This window comes from Alligator mississippiensis, chromosome 3 (genome assembly GCF_030867095.1).
Source record: "Alligator mississippiensis isolate rAllMis1 chromosome 3, rAllMis1, whole genome shotgun sequence".
NCBI classification, from domain to species: Eukaryota; Metazoa; Chordata; order Crocodylia; family Alligatoridae; genus Alligator; species Alligator mississippiensis.
Window position 1 is genome coordinate 60,107,910 of NC_081826.1, and position 26,390 is coordinate 60,134,299.

A 26,390-nucleotide genomic window follows, 5' to 3' on the forward strand; every position below is an offset into this window, starting at 1 on the left:
TTGGTGGGGTTGTGGGGAGGGTGGGCTGAGGTGGGGCGTGCAGGCTGCCTGCACTGGCTGAGGCCATCAGGTTGGGGGCACTTCTGTGCATCTCCCTGTGGGACTCACCCCTGGGCTGTCACAGAGCTGAACCAACACAGACTCTTTCCCCAGCCCTGCCTCCTGCCTCCGGCCAGCTGTCAACTGCAGGCAGGTCAGGGGCAGGTTCTGTGTCCCTGCAACAGCCCTGGAAGCAGTGGCAGCTGGCAGCACATACTAGGCAGCCTGGCAGGGCTGGATTAACCCTTTAGTGGGCTGTAGGCAAACAAACTCATGGGCCTCTACTTAATACAGTATATTTAAATTACTTTTTTCACTCAATAATTATAATATGTAAAATAAGCACAACTAGACCCCTTCTTCACTTAGGGCCATAGGCATGTGCCTAGTTTGCCTATGTGTTAATCCAGCCCTGAAGCCTAGGAGGCTTATGTTGGGCAGCGGGACAGGGAGGCTCCATCAAGGGAAGGACCAGGCCCCTTGGAGCTTGGCACCAGCCTCAGTCAGCAGCGGGACACACTGGGCAGCCTGGGAGGCTCATGCTGGGCAGCGGAGACAGGGGCACTCCCCAGCCTCCTACTGCTGCCTGCAGTTCACTGGAGCTCCAAGGGACCTGATCCTTCCTTTGGCAGAACCACACTGTCTCTGCTGCCGTTGCAAGCCTCCCAGGCTACTGGGCACATCCTGCTGCTGGTTGCCACAGGTGCTAAGCTCCAAGGAGTCTGATTCTTCCCTTAGCAGAGCCCCCCCTCTTCCTGCTTCCTGGCATGAGCCTCCCAGGCTGCCAGATATATCCTGCTGCCAGCTGCTGATGGTGCTGTGGAGTGAGTGCTAGTGTGTCTCCCTGTGAGGGGCAGTTAGTGGGTGGCAACAAAGGCAGCTGGAATGCCAACAGACAGTGATCTGACATGAATCGATAGAGGATCTGGTACAGAAGTTTAATGCCCTGGTCTAATCTAAATCAATTAAGTTTGAGTGCACATCGATCCAGGTTTATCGGTTCTGCCATTTCTAGACCAGTCTACGTGCACCAAACTTCTGTTATGGGTGCAGACTGGTTTTCAGTCACTGATACCAGTTTATGCATAATGAGTGTACCTGGCCTTAATGTTCAAGCTAATATTTACAATCTTAACATAATCCATGAAATAATATTATTCCTAAGGCATAAACAAATAAAGGTACGTAAGACAAATATTTGAGCACACAGATATTTACATGTTTTATATTCCACTATGACCCTCAACCCTTCTTCAATTTTCTGAACTGTATGTGGGGACTGCTAGGCTAAGTACAGACAGTCAAAAAGCCTGAGGCCTGATTGATTCAATCTTTGCTGATTAGTCTAAGCTATGTAAACTGAACTGATAAGCAAGTGAAGAGAAATTCACTTTTTATTCCAGAAATGCAGTCACATATCTGCAGTGGCTTAGACCAGAAACTGGGGTGGGGCGGGGGGGGGGGGGGGGGGGGGGGGGCTAGCACATGCCTCCCTGCTCAGCTGGAGCAGATGGTTGGGCCAAGGCTAGCCCATCCTCCCTGTAGTTTCCAATCATTTATACCAGTTTATGTCTAATTTATGTCCCTAGCTCTATAGACATAAGAATTTTTCTACCTACCATACTTCACTGTGAAATAGCTGCACTTTATTCTGAGATTTCATGCCAAAAAGTAGGATACAACCATTATGCACATGTCAGAACAAGACTGAGAAAGCATCAGTGCTAAACAAAAGTTGTAATTCTGTGTGTGTGTGTGTGTTAGAACACCTACCTGTACTTCTCTATCTTGCACAGTTCTACAGTTGAGCTGTAAGTGACACTCCACATTCAATCTCACATGACATGGGTTTATTATTTGAGTGCATTCCAGCCTACAACAAGACACATATTTAAAGAGGAATATCTTTTGTAATTTATAAATTTGGGTATGGCCATTACTTGGGCAATTTAAATGTTATAACAATGTTCAGTGGTGCAGCCATTAAATGAGCTCAGAAATTGCAAGTAAATATGGTGCATATGTTTCATACAGACACACACATTACTATTCATTCAGTTTTATTCAAAGCATTTTCAGCCATTCAAAAGTGCTTTTGATTTATCATCAAAAGATTATTACATTTCAGATAGAGTACCTGATGCTCTTAGTTCAATTTTAACAATTCTCTTAGGAACACAATCATTCTTCAAATGATTAATCCCTCCCAGCAATTAAAATGAGTCATCTATTAACAGAACAGATTGTTAGCTTCTCTTTTAGATTAAGAGCAGGTTAATCTTACCGTAGGCAGGTAACTTCCTATTTGAAACTCACCTGACAATCAATACATCATGTTTGCCATGGCACTTAATTAATCTAACCAGAGCGGCCATTCAAAAGAGACGCTCACAATTTTCAGACAGCATGAAGCTGACAAATACAGTTGTATTTGTCAGACATGTAGCTTCAAAGGAGCTAAGGGTGGTAGGTGCCACTTTTAATTGCATTTCAACTGCCTTCAGCTCCTTTAAAACACAAGTTTTCTGGAAGATAGTACTCTTGTTATACAGGACAATATGATGAAGATGATCACATTTTGATTATTTATACAAAAATTACATGAACATATAGAAAATCAATTTGCCAAGTGGCAAGAATGAAAGAGAAAGTTGAATAGCAGCAGTGGTACTGAAAAGTAATTATTAGAAGTTTTACCTGTGCTCCTAACCATTTTTAGTTTTATTTATTCTTACATAGAGCCATAGAGAAATAGGGCTGGAAGGGATTTCCAGAAGTTATCTAGTCCAACCCCTTGCATGAGGCATGCTCATCCCCATCCAAACCATTCCATGCAAACCATAATCTAAACTCTACTGCTCAATACTTGATCAAATTACTAATTACAGAATTGGTTTCAGTGGCTGAGATTCTTGGATTAAAATAGCGATGGTCCTGTGAGGCAATTTAGGAAATTATTAGGGTAGGCATTTAGTAAAGCAATTGTGGTAAAGCCTTTGGTCTCACTGGAGGTTCATCTCAAGAGTTCAAAGTTAAAAATCCTATTTGGCATAAGGTTAATGGATAATAAATCCTCCATCATTTGTGATTTACTAGCAAACCCAAGTTTATATATGTAATTTGGGTATACATACATTATAAGGAGATGTGTGTTTAACTCTGGTTAAAATAGCAATGAAGAGACAAAGTAGCTTGTTAGCACCTCAGGTTCAAGCCAGTAATAAAGCCTAGGTTAGTTCAACCTTTTCCAAGTTAAAACCCAAATTGCATTAAATTTCACTTGTATTTTGACCAAAGTAAGCTATGTTGTGTTAACCAGCCCTAAGTAAAAATATCCTCTTTTTGTGGTATTGATATACTTAATGATGTAACAGAAATCAGAGATCAGCTTCTCAAAATTAATTAGTAGCGAATTTTACATAAAATGACTTTCTGACTTTTTGCAAAGCTTGGTCAGTCTTTCAAAATTTTATGGCGAATCAAAAATTGATTTTAGTTAGAAAAATATGAAGAAAACCTAACAAAACATTTTGCATAGATGTTCAAGGAGTAGTGTCATCTGTATGTAAGAAAAAAATAGAATTTATGCTCTATATGGGTACGTCCAGAGGAGTGCACACATGCATCTTGCAGCATCTCAAACCCCTCTGAGACGTTGCAAGAGGCATGTGTGGGAATGAAAAATGTTCCCCACACTGCAAGATTGCTGTGCAAGGGCAAAATTAGACCCCTGGATATCCAGGGGTAAAAAAAAAAAAACTGCTCTGCAGAACAGCGGGGCAAGGCACAGTCCCAGACCATGCTTGGAGGCAACACAGGAGTCAGCCCTCAAGGACAGATGCTCTGGTTTCTGGCCAGAGCATCTCTGTGGTATTCCTGCTGCCCCTGGCACTGTCAAAGGTAAGTTAGGGACATGGGGTGGGGGCGTTTATGGGTGTGGGTGGGTCTGAGGAGTGGTGGGGGATGTTGGGGGAGGTGTTGGGAGTGGAGGGGGTTGTTGGGGGCTATGGGGAGTGGATGGGGATGTTGAGGGGTGTGGGGAGTGGTGGGGGGGATGTCCTAGTGGGTGGGTATGTGGAGTCACTTGAGTGTGGGCTGCCACATGCCTGCCCCCCACTCAGCCCCTGTAGTGCTGGTGGCAGAAGGCAATGTGGCTGTGGCTCTGCTGCAGGCATAGCGGGCAGTGATGTGGTGCTGTGTGACCTGGGCTTCTACATGCTGAATGGACCTGGCCTGGCCCACTAGTTCACAGCCTTGCATGGGCCAGGCCAGGTCCATTCAGCACATAGGACTTCAGGTCACACTGCACCATGTCACTGCCCGCTATGCCTGCAGCAGAGCCACAGCCATGCTGCCTGCTGCTGCCAGTGCCACAGGGACCAGGTGGCGGGGGCAAGCAAATGTCAGCCCCAGAGCCTTCTCTGGGTGTGCAGGGCCCAGGGCATAGCAGTTCGTGTGGGGCCACAGGGTGGGGGGTGAGTGGCTGGAGCCAGTGATGCACGACAGCTATGGTGGAGCTGGTGGTGCACGGCGTGACCCACCCAGCCCAGCCCGGCTCACTAATCCGGCTTTGCACCAGAGTGGGTTGTGCTGCTTTGGGAGGCACGGCTCCTGTGCAAAAGTATACTAGCTGCGTTGCCCAAGCTGGATCAGGCTGACGGGGCACATTTTCCATGAGGCTCAGGCGTGCTCCTCCCGCTCAAGCATGCCGCAACCTGCTCCAGTGCAAAGCCGGGTTAGCAAGCTGTGCCGTGCCATGTCCCGCCGTGTGCCGCCTCCCCACAGACACAGTGGGGCAGACAGCACTGCTGCCGGAGGCAGGACCTGGTGTGGCATGCAGAGACAGTGTACCAAGCAAAGCCAGGTCCTGTGCAGGGCGGGCTGTGGCCCTGCAGGGTGCCTGGGACCCTATGTGGGGGCCGTGGCCCTGCAGGGTGCTTGGGACACTGTGTGTGGGGCATGGGCCTGCAGGGTGCTTGGGACCCTGTGTATGGGGGTGGCGTGGCCCTGCAGGGTGCTTGGGACCCTGGGGGGTGGGGCTGTGGCCCTGCAGGGTGCCTGGGGTTCTGTGGGGGATAGGGCTATGGCCCTCCAGGGGGGAGCTGGGACCCTGCAGTGGGAGCAGTCCATGTGCTGTGCGGGTGGGTTGTACCCTGTGGGGGCCAGGAGACCCACCCCTCCTGAGCAGTCCCCCCACACACACAGTTCCCCCACAATCACCCCACACTTACCCACACACCAATCCACACACCCAGCCGCCTTCCCCTGCACCCGTTTTCACCCCCTTCCTGCAAACCCCACATCCCCCCATCACATACCCATCATGTATGAAGAAAACCAAAAGCACACATCAACACATATAGATATTAGGATTTATTTTATCATGATGACAGAGACACTAGTAGGCTTCCAAATTGCTTTAACATTGTAAATATACTAATAAAGCACTGCCCAACTGATCAATCCCTCCCTTCCTCCCCCCACCCCCATATATGTGTAGAGTGCTCTTTTGTTCTAATTGTGGAAGAACATGGATTTTGGGGTATTTTAAAAATGGATTTGGGATGCTGCTGTAGCAGTCCCACTGGCACAAGTGGTAGTGCCCCCAGATACCAATTGGCCAGGCCCCAGAAGCTCCTGAGAGCAAGTAGCCCTGAGCTGCTTGCTAGGGCAGCTTTTTATAGTGCAGGCTCTAGCTCCCCATGGCTGCAGATCCAGGCAGGGTTATTTTGCCTCAAGTGGCACAATTTGCCCCTCACCAAAGAGCATGTCCAGGCACGTGCACTTAGGCAAAAAGCCCCAGCTCAGATTTGCACTTCTTCTATTTGAACTGCTGCAAGTGCATGTGCCTGCATGTGTGGACATGCCCTATGTGTCAGGATGTTTTAAAGCCTTCCCACTGGCACTGAGTGTTGGCTATAGCCAAGGCTGGAGACTTAAACTGGGGGATGCCAATGCTCCTGCTAGGAGCAAACCCAGAGGTTTCTGGGTACAGGGCCTTGCCCCTTCCCTCAGGGTCAGACGGACTGGCATTATTGGGTCAGGAAGGAATTTTACCCCATGGTCAGATTGGTATGGACTGTGGGGGGGTTTGCTTTCCTCTGTGTGTGTGTGTGTGTGTGTGTGTGTGTGTGCGCGCGCGCGTGCACGGGGGGGGGGAGTGATGTGGGGGGAAGGGGCATGGCCCACTCCCCGGGATCTCTTGAGTGTGTAATAACAATATTTTATAGAAGCAGGACACTGGCTGCCATGGTTCCCTGCTTTACCTGTGGCAGATTAAGGTGTTAGGCCTATGTTGTGTCAGGGTTGAGGGTAATTTTATATAGATTTTAGATTATGGTGGTATGGGATGGTTTGGATAGGGATGAGCCTGCCTCAGGCAGGGGGTTAGACTAGATGACCCCTAGATGTTCCTTCCAGCCCTGCTTCTCTATGACTATGGCTCTATGACAGTATTGCTTAATATTTTCAGCTACTGAAGAGTGAGCTGTTGAAAGAAAACAGGATCACAGATGGGGTTTCAATATGCTTCCAGAATATTTTAGGCAGTATTAGTTTAGCTTTAATTTACTGTTATCTTTTTAAGGTTTATAACTATTTCCAATTAAATCTACAAATGTGTGCATTAGGAAATAGCTCTTTTCTTTCAAATTAAAAAACGGAATGCAACTTCTCTAGTTTCATTTCCGTTTCTAATCTCTGTATTAATATTCTTAACTATATAAGCTTTGCATTAACATGAACATGTTATTTATGTTGCATTACATACTTTCTCAAATGGAGACTGTTTTAAGTACTTCTACCAACATGTCCACTCCTGAATGCAGATACAAAATATATCTTGGACAGAACACCTTCTATGCACAGAGGCAGCACATGAATTGGTTAACTCAAAGGAAAAGAAGCTCATAATTCTAATATAATAAAAGCTGTAGCACTTTTGGCTGCATGTCTGTCTGTCTGTCTGTAGTGTTCCGGGCCAACTGCGCATGCGCCGCCTGGAGCCTTATTGCCAGCCAGACATACTGGAGAGGTGGAGGTAGTGGGGAGGGGAGGCGAGGGGTGTGGCTTGGGGTATGTGACCATGTGTGGGCATAGCATATGGCGGGGCTTAGCACATGGTCACAGGGTGCTGTGCAGGGAGCGGGCATGGGGGGCATGGGTAGTACCCACCAGCTGCAGCATGTGGCTGTGGGGTGGGGCGCACCCCCTGCTCCTGCTCCTGCTCCTGATGTGGCACCCTGCGGCTGTGTGCCATACCCCCCCCACATGGGGATCACCCGCTGGCTCTGGCCATGGGGCTCGGGGTGTGCAGGATATGGGGGGATGTGGTGCACGGGTGCATGGGGAGCTGGTATGGGCGGCATGTAGGAAGCACCCACTGACTGCAGACGTGATCACAGGGCAGGGTATGCCCCCAGTGCCCAGTCCCTGCACGGCGCCATGCAGGGAATGACTGCCAGCTGAGGGTGTGGGCTGCACTGGGTGTGGGGAGGGTGTGGCATGCAGCCACAGAGTGCCATGCAGGGAGTGGGAAGAGGAGCGGGGTCACGGCAGCCCACCACTGCCGCCACCACCACCACAGGGACTGGAGCTGAGGCTGCGCCGGGCTGATCCCAGTGGCTCCTCCAGGGCTGGGGGTGGATGGCTCCCACTACTGCACACACCATGGAGGAGCTGGGGCAGGGGGGCCCCTGGGCTCCCCAGCACTGCAGCCCTGCATGACCCCCTGGGTTCTGATGGCCCCATGACCCAGCCCGGCCAAGGCCCCAGGAACAGTGAATGCAGCCATAACCAGGCTGGGCTGTGGGACACTCGGAGCCCAGCAGTTCCTCCAGAGGCAGTGCCGGGGAGCCCAGGAGGGTCAAATGGCCCCAAGTCTGTGCACGGGGCAGGGGCAGGTCTAGCTGCAGCCTCTGCTCTGCTTCTGCTCCCTGCCTCACTGCCCCTGCTTTGACAGCAGTGTGGTGCCATGTGAGTCCTGCTGCTGGGTGGGGCTGGGTGTGGGGGTGGCATGTGGCTCTGTGTGTGTGTGTGTGTGTGTGGCGTGTGGCTAGGTGGGTGTGGCGTGTGGCTGGGTGTGTGGTGTGTGGCTGGGTGGGTGTGTCTGGCTGCGTGGCTGGGTGTGGCATGCGGCTGGGTGTGCATGCATGGTATGTGGCTAGGTGGGTGGGTGCCATGTGGGTCGGTGTGTGTGGCGTGTGGTTGGGTGGGTGTGTATGGCTGGGTGCATGGATGTGTGTGTGGCATGTGGGTCGGTGTGTGTGGTGTGTGCCTTGGTGGCTGTGTGCCTGGGTGAGTGGGTGTGTGTGATGTGTGGGTGGGGGTGTGTGTGTGTGGCATCTGGGTGCAGGTGCGGTGTGTGGCTGGGTGTGTGTGTGAGGTGTTTGGCTGGGGGTGTGTGGCATGTGGCTGGGTGTGTGGTTGGGTGTGTATGTGGCTGGGTATGTGGGTGTGTGTCAGGTATGTGTGTCAGGCACACGGGGCTGGACACAGAGTATGGGGTGGGAAAGTTGTGCGCAGCTGGATGCAGAGCGGCGGCAGCGCAAGGTAGTGGTTGTTGTCTTTCTGTCCCTACTGCCTGCCCGTCATTCTTGATGGGCAGTATGCTAGTCTATATTTGTTTAATACTGAATATAGGATATCTGGAGACACACGTGCCAAGGACTGAAACAAGTTTAGGGTTGACAGGGGTAGATTCATGATTTGGCAAAGGTGGGTGAGGAAGCAGTCACCTGCACTGAAGGGTGGCTCCACTCCACTCTGCTCCACTCCACTCCAGCCTCCTTCCTCCCTCCCCCACCACCCCACCAGTGTGGGCAGACCACACTGCTGGAGCCTCTGGGGACTTGATTGTAAAGTCCCCAAAGCATATAAGAATCTCTCCCTTCCCCCACATGCTCAGAAGCACGTCTCCTTTCCTTCCCACCCTCACCTGCTGTTACTGCTTTCCCCACTGTCCTGGGGTGTGGGAAGCTTCAAAGCCCCTCCAGCCAGGTTACAAGGGGGCTGGACTCATCTGGGATAGTAAAAGTGGTAGCAGTGAGGATGGATAGAAAGTGGGTGCTTTTACTCTGCCTGGCCCCCAGGACAGTTGGAAAAGTGAGAGCAGCAAGTTGGGCGGGGGGGGGGAGGAGGGAAGTGAAAAAAAGGGGAACTGCCTCTGAGCATGGAGGGGAAGGAGGGGAACTATTATTGCTTTGGGGACTTTAAAAAAGTTCCCAGAGGCTCCTATGGCACTGTCCAATCAGAAAGGAAGGTGAAGATGTGCTACTGCACCCCCACTGGATCTGCCCCTTAGAGTTGAGGAATTTTTACCTTTTTTACCTGTATTTTTTACCTTTTTACTTGTGAAAACATTAGGCAAAACTTTCCATTTGCACCAAAGACCACCATAGGAGAGACATGAAGTTGTTGTTACAAATAAACTTGTTCTTTTTGTTGATTGGCTAGGATGAAGAACCTGGTAGATAATGATTTGGTCTGCAATACATTGTCAATAGATCTTAATTATTTAAGATAGTCAATAATATTTCTAATATTTCGATGTCAGGGAGGTCAGGGAGGCTAGGGCACTTCCTGTATGGTGAAGAAGGAAGGGTATTGAGAAGAGTAACAAAGATGAAAGCCAAAGGGAACAGGAAAAGAGAAAGGCCAAGGTTGCGACCGAAAAGTGTAGTTAGGGATGATGTGAATAACCTGGAAATAAAAACAGAAGATGCTCCTGACTGAAACAAACAGAGAAGGAAGATTCAAATGTCTGGCATTACAATTGATTGGGATCAAGGTGAAGGAAAGAAAGATGACTTCAGATATTGACTGATGTCCCTCAAAGACTTAAGTGGGATTGCTCAAGGTGAGGCATGACTCTCTCTTTATACAGCTGTGTTTAGGTAGCTCATATAGAGCAGGATAGGCATAGGCACCTTATAAATTAACTAGTATAGAGGTATAAGCTTTCTATTCATACTAGAAAAATCTACTTGGTCAGATGCTAAGAACTTCTTTTCAGGAGGGATGTGGACAGCATCGAGAGGGTCCAGAGGAGGGCGGGCCACTCACATGATCAGGGGAGGCAGCAGGGCAGGCCCTACGAGCACAGGCTCATAGGCACAGGACCTGAACCTGTTCAGCCTCCACAAGAGAAGGCTGAGAGGGGATCTAGTTATCTGGGGATAATTGGTTTTGAAACTAATCTGAACTAACTGGTGCCATTTCTTGGTTTATACCAGCTGCAATGCTCAGAAGTGCTGGGATCCAGGTCACTGATATTTAAAATATTGATTTACATACCACATTTCAGCCACGGAATGCAGAGCAGCTTTTGAAGCTGTCTACAAACTGGCCAAGGGGGGCCACTGGGCTATGGGACAGTCCCTGTTCCCCCGAGCATTACCAGGAGTAACAAGGAATAATGGCCATAAGTTGACTGAGAGTAAGTTCAGGCTAGATATCAGGAGGCACTACTTCACAGTCAGGGCAGCTAGGATCTGGAACCAACTTCCAAGGGAAGTGGTGCTCGCTCCTTCTCTGGGGGTCTTCAAAAGGAGACTAGATAATCGCCTTGCCGGGGTCATTTGACCCCAGCATTCTTTCCTGCCCATGGCAGGGGGTTGGACTTGATGATCTGCTCAGGTCCCTTCCAACCCTACCAACTATGAAACTATGAACATTCATCAGAATGTGGATCTTTGTATAGGAATCAGAATTCAGCACTCTGTCTTTCCAAACTACTGAGTAAAAACATAGGTATGATTCTGGCCAAAAATGTGTAATGAGAGGTGGACTTTTTCGTTGGCTGTCAGTAAACACAGGAATCAGAATCTAAACATAACTTGCTTTCAAGAAGGACAATCTTTTACTGAATGAGTGGCAAGCCTTTATTCACTGTCATTGTCATTGTTAAGCAGACAGACAGAATAAGAGAATGGAAGGAAGAAGCACTTAATTTTTCAATGCTTAAGGATTGCAGTAAGGTGTAACAGGGAACCCTATAATAGCCCTGTTACAATGAGGAGGGGGCCAGGGAAGGAAAGGCAGTGGGGGCTCTTCAAGGCCCAAACTTATGTAGCCCAGAGAAAGGAGTGATTATCTCCAGTAAGGAGGAACCCAGCCAGCACAGACAGGGCGGAGAAGATCCTGGTTATCAAGGATCACCCCAGCTACATAGAAAGGGGTGAGCAGCTTGCAGTACAGAGGGGGATTATGGACCCAGAGAAGGGATGAGGACAGGCCCTGGGCCAGGAGCTCACACTTGCAAAGCTCAGCCTTCAGTCAGTCAGCTACAGGACCTAGCAGGGGGAAGAAAGCAAGAGATTGAGCACACCCACAGGCAACTGGTGGGAGGGAGCACGTGCCCCACCTGAGATTGGCCCCTGACTCAGCACTGCTCAGGACAGGGCATTTTTTTTGCTGCACAGGCCAGTGGCATGTTGGGGGGGGGGGGCGGGGGGGGGGAAGGGAAGCAATAAGTCATGGCAAAGAAGTATAAGAGTGGATATGGGGCTTTTGCCTTGCCCTTGGGCCCACCCACATATTGTGCCCCCCAAGACTCAGGAGGCACCAGTCACCCCTGAGCACACCTGCACCCAGAGAGCAGAAAGACCGGTCAACTGATGCGGAGTGGGGGGCATGGCTGACAGATATAAATTCTCCCCAGGCCAGAAGAAGAGAACTGGCCATAGCAGTGGAAGGAGACAGAGCTCCACTGGGAGGCAAGGGCAGGAACCTCTCCAGCCCGGAGAGCTGATGCCTGAAAGAAGGGATGTCCATCAACCCAGAATGAAGGAGCCAGTGCCCAGGAAATACTCAGGACCTCCTTTCTTTTCCATTCTTTTATTTTCTTTTGTTTGTGACTTGGAAGACCCTGGGAAGGGGACACTAACTTGGAGGGTAGTTTTATATTCACCCTGGAGGAGACCCAGGGGGAGGCTGAGTAGGCACAGACAGACTAAAACTGTTCATGATAACACCAAGGGGCCCAGGGAGATGTTGTATCTCAAAGATCATGGGCTGTCTTAAGAGCCCAGTACAAGCCTGCTTGCTGTTCTATTTTTTTTTCTTCTTTCTTTCTTTTTGTTCTCATGACAATAGTAACACCTGGTGGACTATGATGGCAAGGATGCTGCAAAGCAGAGTGCCCAGCAGTGCACTGAGATTTTTCCTGTGATTTTTTTGGGGGGGAGAAGCGGGAGGGAGAAGAGGGGGGACTTTGATGGCTTTCGGGGGTGGGAGGTAGTGGATGAGAAACCTGGAGTGGGGCCAGAACTCAGACTGGCCAGATCCTGGACAAAAGGAGGACTAAGACATACTGGAGCCTAGCAGGTCTGGACATCCACCTGCTAGCAAAAAGTGCCAGGGACAAGAGAAAGAGAGAGGAGACAAAGCTCTGTACATCCCTGTCAGATTCAGAGCTGAGGACACAACAGAGGGACAAGGAACCTGTGGCCTAGGCTTATGTTCCTTAAAGACAGCCTCTCAAGAGAATACCTCAGTTAACACCAAGACATGGCAGGAAAGAGAGAGAAAAGGGGCCAGACTAGGGGACCAGAGTAGGTACCCAGGTACTGCCCCACAACAAGGGGGACCCCAGTTGTCTCTGGAGGAGCACCCTATCACATAAGATTATGTCTACATTGTATGATATCTGTATGCTCCTTTAATTTATCTACCTGGCCCACCATGTAAAACAAAATGCTTTTTTGAAAATGCCTTTGTAGAAGATGAACTGGGAAACAGAATAGTTTAAGCATTTGTTTAAATGATTACTTGTGAAAACATAAGCCAAAACTTTCTAGTTACACCAAAAACCAAGATTTGTTCAATAGTTTAAAATAATTTAATCATAATGCCAGTAAATTAGAGGGCATGAGATACTACAAGATACTACAACTAGCTAAATTTACCCAGACTATACAAATACAAATACAGTTGTGCATCCTGGTGTATGGGACAAGATAACTTGGTTGAAATAATTGTGGTAGGAAACTCTTCTGTATAAATATGCATGCTAAATGTTCCCATTTCATGAAAGCATTTCAAAAAGTCATTATGTGTAGCATGGCTCTCTGTGTAATGCAGATCGTGCTAAAGATGCATTAGAGAATTTGTTCAAATGAACTAAGCAATCTTGTGCTATTTTGAGAGAAACTACAGAAAACCAAACACAATTTATTTAAAAAAGAAAGTACATGAGACTTCTGTTCTCTTCTGTTTCATATTACATTAGGTATTGATCACATTTTGCTGTTTTATAAACTTTAATCTTTAAACATTTATTAGTACAGTGAATCTTTATTCTTGTACACTATTTGGATTATCCATTAAAAGCAATTAGTTCACTGCAAATAGATAAACAAATACCCTCCAGTGACTACCTAACAAAACTTAAGCTCCTCTAAGAAATTGCTTTAGAAAAACTTCTGAAATGCTAGGTACATTTGGAGCTGATAAAATACGTGGATTGGGTTTGGTTAGCTGTAAAATAATGTCTTCAAAGGTTACTTTATGAACATTGATGCTCCTCCTCCAATGTTCATTGCATGGAAATTTCTGTTAAATAAAAGACACCTTGCATACAGCACAAACCACTCTGACACAACTTCTGGCTGCCCACTCCACCGGAACTACCTGATAAAAGTATCAGATAACTGTTTGAATTGTCTTATCTTCTTTTTTTTTTTATGTATATATTGCAGAAAGAAATCATCAACCTCTGCAAACTTCTTTGAATGGTAGGTATAACTTTATATTTATATAGATTAAATAGAATCATAATTGCACATGCTCTTTTGCATTTTCAGAATAAGCTTCTTTATGCACAACATAGATTCTCTTGAAATATATATTTAGGTATGAATTTTGCATAACTAATCTTTTAAGATAAATATTTTAACATAATATTTTAGTATAATAATATAATATTTTAACATAACATAAATTATTGCATAATTAAGGCATTTCTCCACATGGAAAAACAAGGTTGATACAAAATATCATTTGATGTTGTATGTACCATAGTATGTATTTTTATTGTGTAGATGTGTTCACTGTGTAGTTTTTATTTTTAATGTAAGAAAGATACTGTTCCTCAATAGATCTTAGCAAGCCTTACTGCCATAACAAATGCATTTAAGTTACTACTGTATGTATTAGCGATTATACCTATAAGTAGTGTTTTGTAACTGTAATTGATTTTAACTTTCATATGTTTATAGGTAAAACGTGCTTGTTAATAAGAATAAAATTGATCTATTGGTGCTCAGTGCCTGTCTACAGAATATAAATCACAGTATATATATTTCAAAGAAGTACCTAAACTCAGTGCTATCTTCCTCTATTAAAAATGCAGAACCTGATTTTGCAAGGTTTTACCCACTCTGGCCTAGACCAACGAAGAATACAACTTCAATGAGAGTCTACACAGTTAGCAAGCGTACTAAGTATCTTGCACCATCCAACCTGCAGGTTCTGTCATTAACTTCTTAATGCAAATGCAATCAGAAAGCAAAAATAAAAGTATACAATGACAACTTTTTTGCAGTTTATTTGAATTATGTAGGTTTAAACAGCACAACTAACTTAACATGAAGAAACTATATTTTTATGTTGCATATTCAGGTTAAATCCATAGTAAATATTCAACTATTTAAATTGTGTACATAGAAACTATATATAGATATGTATATCAATATGGAGTTAGTTAATTAGTACTCTTTTCTTTTTTAGAGAAAGCAGGTACTTCTATATTCTAACATATTTTTCCCAGTTCAGATACAGAATAATTAGATAAAGTTCTGTTTGTTGGGATAACAGAGTGATTGTGAAGGCATTATTGAAAGCAGAGTTCAATGCAAATGTTTTTAGTGACACCTTGGGTGATAAATTATCATTTGGTTATTTTGGGGAAGCAGGATCCTGAAATGTAGCCTGACATGTTTAATGTACCCCAGCATGCTATCCCCTGCACTGCACATGCTACCCCCTGCACAGCACATCCTCCTCCGTGTGCTCCCCTTGCTTCATACATCATTTCTACTGCACTCCCCCTTGCACTAAGCGCCCCCTACCCCTGCATTTCCCCTATGATTTCCCCTGTCCCATGCATCTCCACCCTACCTCATGAGGCACGCTGGCCCTGTCTAGAGCCACAGCAGCTGCTTCCCTGGCCCATACTTGAATCTAAGATGAGGGGTTCCCTCACCAATGGGGGAGGGGAGGCTCATCTTACATTCAAGTAAATACACTACGCTGTGCCCTAAACCAGATCTAGCTTGTATAAAACCACTAATGAATGCTAAGCAATGTCTAGCCAACTTCTTCTGATCTGTCTTTCTCATACTTTTAAAACTCATCTCATAAACAGAATTCCTGATTAATGAAAAATTCTATTGCAGTAGTAAGGCTGTTGTCTGTAAAATTTCAGTGGGCACTCAAATTATAGAAGAGATCTATGTAAAATTGGGATGAGATGCTATCTGTATGGACAAAAATAGTAGCCTAGAATGTGGAGCTGATGTGGAAAGATCAAGATAGTAACAGAAATAGGAAGTATACTTCCAATATAGTTTAATACACTTTCACAGATCATAAAAAACAAAAATCTGATGCACCCAAAGGAGTTGTATAAAAAATGGGATTTACATGAAAAACAACATATTTATGTCCAAGAGCACGATTCTCAAAACCCTATAGGCACTTGTTTTCGCCATTACATTACCGAACATGCCTAGAATTGTGCCTTTGCACATTCCCAGAACTGCTACAATCTTGTCAGCATTGCTTAACAGCTATCTCACAAGCCTGAGTGACAGGGATTCACAAACAAAACATTCTGCACTGAGTTCTTGAGGGGCTTCTCCAATGTGGATGCTTAGAAAGCATGTAACACACCCGGCAGGAGTGAGGTCCACACAAAATACAGTGATCATGGATACTTTCTTTCAAAAATATGGAAAAAAGAGAGCGATGACACACACCTTCTATAAAACAGTCAAGTATATACAGCACTCACCTAGGAATTGGGTAAACCTGGACTCTAGACTCTCTTGAACCTAAGAAGGTTCAAACCTCTACACCTGACTTCCTGGAAAAATGTCCTTCCTACCACACCACAGGCAAAGAATTCAGGATATCTGGGACAAAATAAGGGACAGGATGACTGTAGCTGAATTGTTAGCTACCTACTCAGCTGAGAAGGTGAAGTCCTGATTTCTGGTCTCTGCTCCAACAACTGCAGTTAGCATTTTTTACCCAATGACAATTTAATATAAACTACAGAAGGCATCTTGGGAGCAAGGACCAGAACCTAGGTTTCTCCTTTCCCAGGTGTCTACTCTGATGACTACGCTGGATTCATACTCGCTCCGTCTTGCTCAATGACCCCCAAATTCTTTTCTGTACAATGGCACAGATCCAACATCTATGAAGAGAGATACAAGAATAGACCAGTCCAGATCTAGAATTTTATAAAAGGGGAGTGCAGACAGCGTGGCATATCATCACATGTAACACAACACATTTTTCTCCAGTTAAAGAGAAACTAGGAGCTGTCCTAATATGCTAGTGGGCTAGCACTAACTTATAAGGTTTAAGATCAAAGCAAAAACAAATATAACTATTAGAATGTGCAGTGATTTGCTATATTGTATATTAAACTTGAAAAAATGCAACAAACTAGGCCAAAATTAGTCAAAAGATATTGTCATGACTCCTGTAGTCATTATACTTAAATACACATCAGATCAGATTGACAGAACAAAATCTGGCCTTCTTGAGTATTTTGATATAATACCTCTCATATTTCACCGTGGCTGCGTCTACACAAGACACTACTGGGCAGTAGCAATGAGCTACTGTACAGTATTTTATTGCTAATGCACAGTAGTGTTGGGGCCACTAACCATGTTATGATACTAGTGTGCAGTAATAATGACCTACTGCACAGGAGTTTCAGAAAAAAAACCTGTGAGGATGCTACTGTGCAGTAACACCAGCTTGTTTAGACGTGGCCTGTCAGTCATCTATACATCTAAGTTAATATTACGACACACTTGAATTGAGGTTTTTAGCTAGAGCTAAAAACAGTCTGCAGGGCTCTGAAATAGAAAGGATAAATTGCCAGGAGTGGCTAACAGAAAGCAAAATTGCAAAAGAAAGGATAGTTTGAATAGTGGAACATCAAGACCAATAGAAAGTATAGAGGGTTGTTAACACTTGTGGATTAGAGAGAGATTAACAACAATCAGGGAGATGATCATGAGCCATAAAGTCAATTGACTGTCTGATTGCTGCCTGAGTAGAAATGCCACTGCCTCCTGGGCAGTTGGTTTTAAAGTTTGGGTGGAACAAGAATCAAAGGAGAGGTGCAACTGCTCTACTTCACCACCCTCTGGATCCACCTCTGGAGCAGTCTATAAGGAGGATATGTTCCTAGAGGCAGGAAATGGTGTGAATTCCCTCAGAGTGAGAAGAACATAAAACCCAAGAGGTCTCTGTCTCTGACATCATCCCAGGTGATTGCTTTATCTGCTAAACTACTGTATTTTCCCCTCTGCTATATTTTAGAAGAAAAATGTGACCACCTCCTCAGGTGACTTAAGCACCTAATTTCAAGCAAGATCTCCAAGCTATGAAGCCTGATCTGTTCTGACTAAGGGTACATCCATACCCTGTGCTTTTTAGTTGTCACTGAAAAACATGGTCCTACCCACCTACTCCCAATTGCACGCACCAATCCTAGAAATGTGATGGTAAGGATATTCTGATAATGCCCACCCCACACTGCTACCCTCTAGATCTATGTGTGCTCTAGAATGGCACCAACTAGGTACCCCACCAGGAGATCAGGGCAGGGGGCTGGGACCAAACCCACCCCTGCAGCATTTTCCAAGCCCTGTGTATCAATCACTCAGGACAGGTGACCAGGACAGTTCCAAAGACATTTCCTAGCCCCTAACCAGGACAGTTCCTAGCTTCCATCCTGCATGTGGGGTGGAGGCTGGGGAGCCTGTTCCCCACTCAGCTCCATGAGCATGCAGCTGGGTGGGGAACAAGCTGGGGAGATCAGGGTCTCCCAGTGCCGGCTTCATGGTTGTGGAGCTGGCACTGGGAGAGAAGGACGTAGTCTGTACCTGGGCTCCACTGGCAGGGCCCACTCTGGCAGCAGACAGCTCCCAGGGGCAGGGAGAAGTCTCCCACCCTCTGGTGGATGGCAGACTGGGAGCAGATTTGCTCCTGGTCAAGCATCTACATGAGCACTACTGCACCATTACTAATTGAAAGTAAATTTGTTACTTGCATTTGCAGGTAGCAAATTTACTTGTGATTAGCAAGGGTTACTGTGTAGTAAGCATGTGCACATGTAGACACACATGCTTAGTGTGCAGTAAACTGTGCTATTGAGCAGTTAAGTGTCTCATGTAGACGTGCCCATAAGGATCTGAGCTGCTGAGAGAGGCAGGATGCATTCCCTTTTTGCTAGCTGACGTGGCTCATAAAGCACACTGGTTACCCTGAATCCCATTCTCCAGCATTTAACTTCTTCTTTACCTGGTATAGGGAGCTTAGGTACCTGATGCAGGCTTATGGATTTCATTCTAGTTGCTGTACACCTAAAGGAAGGCATATAAAACCCCACCTACTCCCTTTGTGGATCTAGCTCTGAAAGCTTTTGCCAAAGGAATAAACATATGGGTTAAGCTTCCCTTCATCACAGAAAGGCATACCAATTAAGCAGAATACATATTTTCCATGCTATTATTTGCCAGGCTTCAATTTGCTTCCTAATTAGGGATAGTCTTATTATGTGGAGTCCTATATTCATTGTGAATACTCCTTAACTTAACATCACATTAAAGGAAACTGGATTATTGGTATACAAAGATAATGTTACTGTTCTTTATATTTCATAGATTTCATAGATTCATAGACACTAGGGCTGGAAGGGACCTCAGAAGATCATCAAGTCCAGTCAGGGGCAGGAAATCAGCAGGGATCATAGGATCCCAGCAAGATAAACATTCATATGTCTTTTGAAGGCATTCAGAGTAGGTGCTTGAACCACCTCCAGCGGCAATCTATTCCAAAACTTGGGGGCTTAGACAGTAAAGAAGTTCTTCCTTATGTCCAGCCTGAAACAGTCATGGAGGAGTTTGTGACCAGTTTGACTTTGTCAACCTTTGGGGCACTCTGGTGAACAGACATTCCCCCAGATCCTGGTAAGCACCCCTGATAAACTTATAGGTGGCCATAGGTTATGAGTAGGGCTGTACAAAGCTTCAGTTGCTGATTTGATTTGGAGGAGATTCGGCCTGATTCGGCCTGATTCGGCAGCCGAATCTCCAAATCCGAATTGAATTGGTAGACCAATAAAAAGGTTCTAATTGATCTGAAGCCTCCGAATCAATTCGGAAAAGATTTGGAGGACATTCGGGCAGTCTCTGCTTGCCACCGTAGGGAGCTGGACCCAGACTCTGTGCCGGTAAATACGGGGTAGGGGGGAAAGCTGGGGGGGACAGGACCATGTGGGGACCCCCGCCAGGCACCATCCCCTGCCTGCTCTCCAAGCCCTCCTGAGCCCGCCCCCACTGACTCCCACCCACTCTCCCAGCCCCATCAATGGCTGCCCCACCCGGCCCCAGCATCCCAGTGCTTTAAAAAAAAAAAAAAGCCCTGCATTCACCAGATCCTGCAGTGGCTGTTGGGGCCTCTGGGGGATCGGGGCAGAGCCCCCCTGTGCAGAGTGGGGCAGTGGGATAGCGGGGATTGCCCCCCTACCTCGCAGGAGCCGGTGAGTGTGGGGCTTTTTTTTTTTTTTAAAGTACTGGGATGCTGAGGCCAGGCAGGGCAGACATTGATGGGGCTGGGAGAGTGGGCGGGGCATGGAGGCTCATGGCAGAGCCTTCCATGCAGCACAGGGCAGTGAGTGGGATAGCGGGCATCACACCCCTGCCTGGCAGGAGCCAGTAAGTGAGGGCCTTTTTTTTTTATAGTGCTGGGATGCTGGGGCCAGACTGGGCAGCCATTGATGGGGCTGGGATTGCGGGCAGGGGATGAGGCCTGTTTGATTCAGAGATTCAGTCAATTCGGCAATGTCTGAATCTCCGAATCAGATTCAGCTGAATTGATTCAGGGCAGCGATTTGAATCACCCAATCGAATCACAGTCCCCTGAATCGGCTGAATCCAAATCCGAAGTGAATACTAACCACTTTGCACAGGCCTAGTTATGAGTATTGTTATGAGAAGTGCTTATTATGAACTTCTGTCTGACCACAGTTTTGTAACATGTTTAAATTGTTAGAGCAAATTCATCTCTGTTAACTGCCTCAGTATCTTTAAAGTTACACCAGAGATTCATTTTGGCTTATTGAAGTAAATCAATAATGCAAAATTCTGAACAATGGTGTCCTATCTATCAACATTTTACATAATTCCTTTTTGACATTGCTGCTAATAGGGATTAACTTCTGAGTAATAGTTATAGTTTAACCTTTCCATTTACTGAGGCAAAGCTACTCAGGGCACTGATGTAGGGCAATTCCTATGCAGGTAAATCTTGACTTTATTTGGAGCCTGGAGCAAAGCTGGGACCTTATGTATTTGCTATATATGCAATCTAAGTATTAAACAGTCACATTTTCAATGAAAATATGCTCTAAGGTTACCTTCTGTGAATTTTGCTTGTGCTAATGGATCCATGTTTCTACCATTAGCAAGCTCATATTTGAAAGAAAGTGGTAAAAATGAGTTTTTAATTTACTCCAGGGAAAACAGTTATAAGAAGTATTACTTTTTGGCTGCTTATTTGAATGAGTTCCTTAAGGTCAAGTCATTATGTAGAAATGTGAAGCTGTGGTCAGTATATTTATGATTCCATTCGACTCCTCTTGGGATCTAAAAATGTTCATATTATTTTTCATATTTCACTATTTCTTCTGCACATCACTGTAAGACTCCAAAATGAGAGTAATGTAAGCTGGAAGTATAATAAAAAAATTGCTTGAACCATTGGATTGGTAGTGATGTTCCGTTATGCTGAGTTCATAGTTTGACAGTGTTCCATTCTACTTGAAGTGAATGGTAATTGTATGCAAAAAGTAATGATAGATATGGTCTTAACAAGTATTAGTTAAATATAGGCAATTTCATTGCTACATTCTTCCATCATAAAGTAAACATTTAATTTTTCATACTGTATTTACAATGTTAATTATTAAGCTAAAATTTCTCACAAAGAGTGAGAGGATAAACTAAAGCACAAAGTTCCACTGCCAAAGCCAAATTAGGGATGGAAAGATGGCAATCAGTGGAAAAATGCACCAGTCTAGCAGCAGCGACAATTGTTAAAGGAAGAACTAGAAGGGGTACATTTGTTTATGTCATCTTTTTTTAATGACCCTTTCTGCCCCTTCAATGGTCCTTTATGGAAAAATATACCCTGAACTTCCCTCAGCTTAGCTTACCAGGTGAGAGCTGTGTGGGAACTACTTTTATGTACTGTAAATATTTTTGAAATTTCAAAAATAGACTTTATTTTTTGTGATGAATCAGTGAGAGACTGTGAGAGTGAGAAGTGAGCGCTGTCAAAGTAGGTCTCTCACATTCTAGGAAAATATCTCTAGATACTGGCTAGTGAAGCCATCCAGAATGTGGGTTCTCTCTTTCTTATTTAAAAAAGTCTAGTTTCCATGCCAGTTTTCCATACCCTTTCTGTAACCATTTTTCTATGCTCTGCTTGTCAGTTTGGTGACATCATTACTGAACTATTTTTTGTCTTATTAGTTTACAGCAGTGCATCTGGACAAATTATTAGATGACTATGCGTGGTACACTATAGCTTTCAGTGATATCAGCTGGAATACCATAAAAGAACTGAATCCAGAATACAACATTATATTTCCTATTACTATTATATTTTTATACTTACCTATACTCACTGAAATCTGAATGACCTGTATATGTGCCTCCATAACTCATTTCATTCCTGTTCTTGGCATGATTAAATCCAAACCCTTTAAAAAACTTTATAGTACTAAAATTTTGTTCTCAGTCTTAACCATGTAAAAAACAATGGTAACTCAGTTTGCTTCCTTTAGCAGCATTACATGTACTGCGAATGTAATATTTTTGAGTGGAGATTTTGAAACTTGGATGATTTCAATGTTATGTTTTCAACACATCTGCAATCTTGATCACATTTACACTCTAATTCCTGTTACTAGCCAATCAGTATTTTTTCTAAAAAAAATTTCTAAAAAAGATATTGTGAGTTTTTCTCTTTGGAAATTTAAACAAATTTGATTAAGCCATTTTAAGCCATGTAAATATGAAAATAAAACTACTTTTCTTATATATTCCATTAGAAATGTTGTACTCATGCCTTAAAATGCACTTAAAAAAAACATTTCTAAATAAACTGATTATCATGGAAATGTACACTATCTAATCCACTCCTTAAGCAAAAGAAACAGTTTCAGTCCTCATTCAGGAAAACAAAATACTTCAAAACCAAGGAAGAGCAGGAGTGTATTTTCATTTCTAAGGTATTGTTTCAGAAAAACAGAGCAATGGGTGAAATTCTGTTTTCATTTTTGCACCAAAAAGGCCATTCTCTAGTCAAGTAAGTAGTGGTACCTACACACAGGTTGTCATCTTCTTCTTGTGTCTCTACACCACATTTGACCATTTTGTTACACATGCTTGTTCTCATTTATTGTACATTGCAAGATCTTTCATTTTACATGTGCCTTTGAGCAGCGGGCATTACAGTAGGTGTTGCATAGTCTGAGGCTCTGTGGTTGAACAGTCACAGGTGGTTGAACCAATGGTATAACCCCACTTGGTCATTAGTTTCTTGGAACATCTGAGTCCAGTACGTATGCGGGTAGGAAGGGAGGGACATAGCACAAGTCTTCACATTGTGAGCCTACAGATAATAAGTGCACATTTTGCTAACACTCCAAATCATAACTTTAACACAGGTTGTGAGATTTTATTATTCCTGCATGTGTGGCCATGTAAGCACATGCACATAGGCTGAGCAAACATGCTCAGCCAAGCAGGTATGTGGCTATGCATGTGTGCCAATTTTGGAGGCATAAGTGTGTGTAAGTCATGAGAATGTAGCTGGCCAGTACCCATGATTAATATGTGTTAGAAGGGCAGGGTGGGAGGAGGGGAAGGGGAAGACTGTTTTAACCCTGATAGCTGAGTGATTAGGATACTTGCCCAGGGAAAAAAAGACCCCCAGTCTAGTTCCCTCTTTGCATAGAGAATGACCTTTATCTCTCTGACTTTTCAGCACAACATTTTAACCATCATTCCATAGGTTTGGTTCTATTCAGGGCCCTCTCCATGCTCCTTCTTGATGCTGGTCCCCACTGTTAGCCATGAGAGTAAGGTATGTGGGGCCAGGAGAAAGACAGCTTGCCAGAGGGTGTGTGGCTCAGTAAGATAGCTGCTGCCATCCTGGGTTCTAGCCTGGGCCTTAGCTTTCAGTGGCTGCATCTACATGAACAGCGGCCTGCACAGTTGTTACTGTGCAGTCATTTAGTACTTGCATAAGCAAGCACTAAATGACTGTGCAGTAACTGGAGCTATTGCCACATGGAACTTTTCTGATGCTATTGCACAGTAGCAACAAGCTACTGAGCAGTAGCTCATTACTACTGTGCAGTAGCATCATGTCACATCACGGTCAGTGCCCACAACTCTACTGCCCAGTACATGAATGACTGGGGGGTCACCATGGCGATGAGCAGCAGGTGGGGACTGCCCGCAGATCCTGGCATTGGTGTCAGCAAGCGGGGATCGCCCACAGATACTGGTGGTGATGTCAGCGGTGAGCAGCAACTGCTTGCAGACCCTAGCGGCTGCGTCAACAGCAAGGGGTGGGGGTGAGGGGAGTAGGTGGCAAGTGGTGACCACCTGCAGAAGCTGGTGGCGGCTTCAGCGGCGGCCAATCTTATGGGGGGACATGTACCACTCCATGCCCCCCGTACGTGTCACCTATGGCATGGTAGCAACGATATACGGCACAGTAGCTTGTTGCTACTGCACCATAGCATCTTGTATAGACATGTTCAGTGGAGCAGAGACTTCTTCTCTGTTTTCCATCTAATCATTATTAAACGCAAGAGGAAGTGACTGAGCTTCAAAAAGAATGCCAGAGAAAGACCTGGATAATGGCTAATCTGTGGCAGGCTGGTTAGGGTACTGTGCTGGGAAGTTGGAAAGAAGTTGGACAGCTAGCAGTTGGGCTAAAACTTCAAGGGAGGCAAGGTGTGCTACTGCTTCCTTCTTCCTACTCTTTTCTTGGACTTCAGTTCAGGTACGCACATACATAGCTGTGTACCTGTCTGGCCAAGGCATAGCCTAATGAACATGCTTAATCTATGCTCAAAGCCCATGCTTGCACAGTGCAGGAATAATAGAATCACAATCTGTACACGATTGCCAACAATGTTACTAGAAAATTTACTTTTAGGTACACAAAAGGAACAGAATTCTGCTGAATGACACAAGAAAAAGCAGTAAAGAATACAGTTTCATAGCCTATAATAATTACTGCAAAATGGATCATAATTATAGGCAGTAGTAACTTTCTCGCTGAGCTATAGTATTGTCTGACTGAGCACCTGACTTCTGCAATTCCTTCAGATCACTTAATGTACCTTAGAAAAAATTGCCTTCTGTTTTAAGTTTGCATGAAAGTTACTGACAGAAATTCTAAATCTTTGAACTTTAAAGACCCCTTAGTTCACTCAATATATGAACACTTTTGTAAAGGTATCCTGAATTAAATAAAGCTGTTAAAGCTCCTAAATGAAGGATGACTCAGTTAAGGTATCCCAAGTTGAGTGCAATCAGTTAAAGTTGTTTAATCATTTGTAAATGGGGTTTTTTTTTGTCCTTTTTTCTCATTACCTTTCTTATTATTTTCTTAAACTGACTCTTAAACTTCATGGCCAGTCCTCAGTTTCCGGTATAACCCACAATGAGCATGTGAAATCAAGAAGCCCAAAGGCTGACCTAACTTTTTAAGAACTGATGAGGTTGAGTCTAGTACAGTAGTGCAGAAAGAGAGACAATTATATATATGTTAGGTGCTGGTCTAGTTTTTCTGAAGACAGAATTGTTTCCCTTCCCGTATTATTATACTGGACTTGGCATCTGAGTTAAGTAGATGTGCTCTATGACAAGAACACATTGTAGCAGAATATTCTGATCTGGGAGCTTGATTTCTCAACATCAAAGTTATAGTCTTGCCTTAAGTCTTCCATTTGCTTATTTTTTAATTTCAAATAACTGCACTGGAAATGTTTAATGTACTATTGCCCTGAGCACATGATACAAAATCCTATGGATGTCTAGTAGCCAGTAATATGCTGGAAACTTAAAAGAACTCAAGGAATAGAATAGCACACTACCAACTTAAAATCTTTTAGGTTATTTCATTTACAGCTGCGCAATCACAGTGAAATCAATAAGATTGTTAAAATGAATCCCTCACAAAATCAGTTAAAAATGTGGGGGAAAATGTTCACATTTCTATTTTTTGTGACTGCTAATACACGTTTTTTCCCCAGTGGGTGGAATGTCATATTGGGTTGAGGGGAGAGGAGGGGACTTCCCACTCCTCTCAGTGAGAAAATTTCTCTTCACTTGTAGAAAAGAGCAAGTTGCAAACTCTAAATTCGATGACATCTTTGCTGGGGCATGATCCTCTTTGGGGCAATACAAGCTGTCTTGGTTTTTACCCAAACCAAATTTCTGAGAGAGAGAACTCCCCTCCTCCCCCCCCCCCCCCCCCCGAGACAATTGTGAAGGATTTTGCAAACTTCTAGGAGTGATTCTCAACCCTTTGAAAAGCAAGGGGCACATCTACACATGTGCTTTAATTACTGTGCATTAAATATTACTGTGTGTACTGATATTACTGCGCATTAAAGCATTACATTAAAAAGTGCAATTACACTAATGCACAATAAAATAGGCTACTACAGATTTCATAGACATTAGGGCTGGAAGGGACCTTGAAGATCATCAAGTCCAGCCCCCTGCCTCAGGGGCAGGAAGTCATTTATTAAACGTCACTTTAAAAATGTGCGCTTTCAGTACTGCACATTAGGGCATCCTCATGGGCATTTATGTAGTACCTCACACTGGGGGTACTAAATTTAATGTGCGTTGGGAAAAGTGCATTAATGCACATGTAAACGCACCCAAGGTGCCTGGCCATAGGCTTGATAGCTTTGTGGCACCCCTCAGGATATGCCAGCTGCTAGCTTTCTTGCATTTTTTTTTTTTTGACTACAGAGAAATAACAGAGCAATTTTTCTGCCGCAAGGA

General features: G+C 44.8%; 1 long non-coding RNA gene across 1 annotated transcript in view; it reads left to right on the forward strand.

Moving 5' to 3' along the window:
- LOC132249074 (uncharacterized) overlaps window positions 1-14,540 on the forward strand; it is an 80,700-nt gene extending 66,160 nt beyond the window's left edge. The window contains exons 3-4 of the long non-coding RNA XR_009460466.1: window positions 13,737-13,772; window positions 14,390-14,540. This is a non-coding gene — a long non-coding RNA (uncharacterized LOC132249074). The remainder of the gene's footprint in view (window positions 1-13,736; window positions 13,773-14,389) is intronic.
- The last annotated feature ends 11,850 nt before the right edge of the window (window positions 14,541-26,390 follow it).